Raw genomic sequence first — 1,496 nt, 5'->3', positions numbered from 1 at the left:
CAATTGTGGCTTGCGTTGGTGCGGACGGATCAAAGATCCCGCCTCTGTTTATCCTTCCTGGCGATCGTGTTACGACTGACGTATGTGACAGCCTTGTGATACCGGGTGCAACGGTGACGACATCTGAGAAGGGTTGGACGAACTCATACATCTGTCGAAAGTGGCTTACCATGCTCGACTCTGCGATACCTGCGTCAACACCGCGACCAATCCTGCTGATTTTAGATGGATGTTCCTCGCATTACTCCACCTACATCTACGATGAAGCGGCGCGCCTGAGCATTTTGCTGCTGTTCTTGCCAGCGAACTCGACTCATATGTTCCAGCCGTTGGACGTGACGGTGTTTCGCCCGTTCAAGCAAGCCATCCGTCGGGAGATTGCCAACGACATGTGGAACGACGTCGCGACGAGCATCAACAAGCAACACGCGATTTCGATCGCGTGTCGTGTGTGGTCGTCGTCAACAAAGGATGCCTCCATTGTGAATGGATTTGATTGCACCGGCTTGTGTCCACCATCCCTGGACAAAATGCTGTACCGTTTGTCCATTTTCAAGCCGTCGCAGGACGAGTCGGTTGACATTGAAGCCACGTGGCTCCAACGCAGTGCGATTGTGAGGAGTGATGTGCTCTTGCTACCCCCGCAGAAGAAAAAACGTGCTGCGAGGAAGACCTTGACTGTGAGCGGTAAGTTTATCACTGCCGATTACCATGCAATTCTCCAAAGTCAAGCTGCCGCTCGTCCCAAAGGCCGAAAAAGGACTCAGCCAACTCGTCCAGCCCCTGTTGCTGATCACGAGGAGGACGAAGTAGCTTTAACCGAGGAGTTGGTAGCGGAATCATACTGCATTTAAGTATGAGAGCGTGCACTTAATAATGCTTACATGTTAGAACGGAATACTGTTACGCTACAGAGTTCTAAAGTTGAGGAAAAATTTGGCGCACCCCGGGACTCGAACCCGGGGCCCATCCACCACCGCCTCATCGTCTAACCGATTTGCTACGCGCCAAAGGCTTGGCTTAATACATTGAGCATAGGTTAAATGAAGTATAACCTGTAAAATATTATTTCTGCATACATGTAATATTTCTCTATAAATCAATAATTTTGTTTCATCGAAGTCTTAAATTCCTATACTGAATACAAGGTTAAATTTCGGCAAATCACCGATCGACTGTTTGAGCGCCTAACTTTATCATTTTATTTGCCCTGATTCAAACTCTTACACTTGATTTATATTCGAACGATGAGAAAAAGCTCAAAAAGGCGAGTTCGGCACTGCAACTTTCAGCTCGAGATAATTTGAACTTCGCCAGATATGGTCGATTGAATGGAGCTCAAAATCGGCAAATCACAGATCCGTCACGTTACGGTTTTTACACGACCGGCATCCGGTTATAAGGTTTTGTGCACGACGAGCGTCGGGCAAATTCCGTTTCCATCGAGAAACTATGAACCCCTAATTACAAATATCAAGATATTTGAATTTGACGTG

The sequence above is a fragment of the Aphanomyces astaci genome (assembly GCF_000520075.1).
Source record: "Aphanomyces astaci strain APO3 unplaced genomic scaffold supercont1.36, whole genome shotgun sequence".
Taxonomy (NCBI): domain Eukaryota; phylum Oomycota; class Saprolegniomycetes; order Saprolegniales; family Verrucalvaceae; genus Aphanomyces; species Aphanomyces astaci.
The sequence above is the reverse complement of the archived record's forward strand: the minus strand, read 5'-3'. Positions refer to the sequence as shown.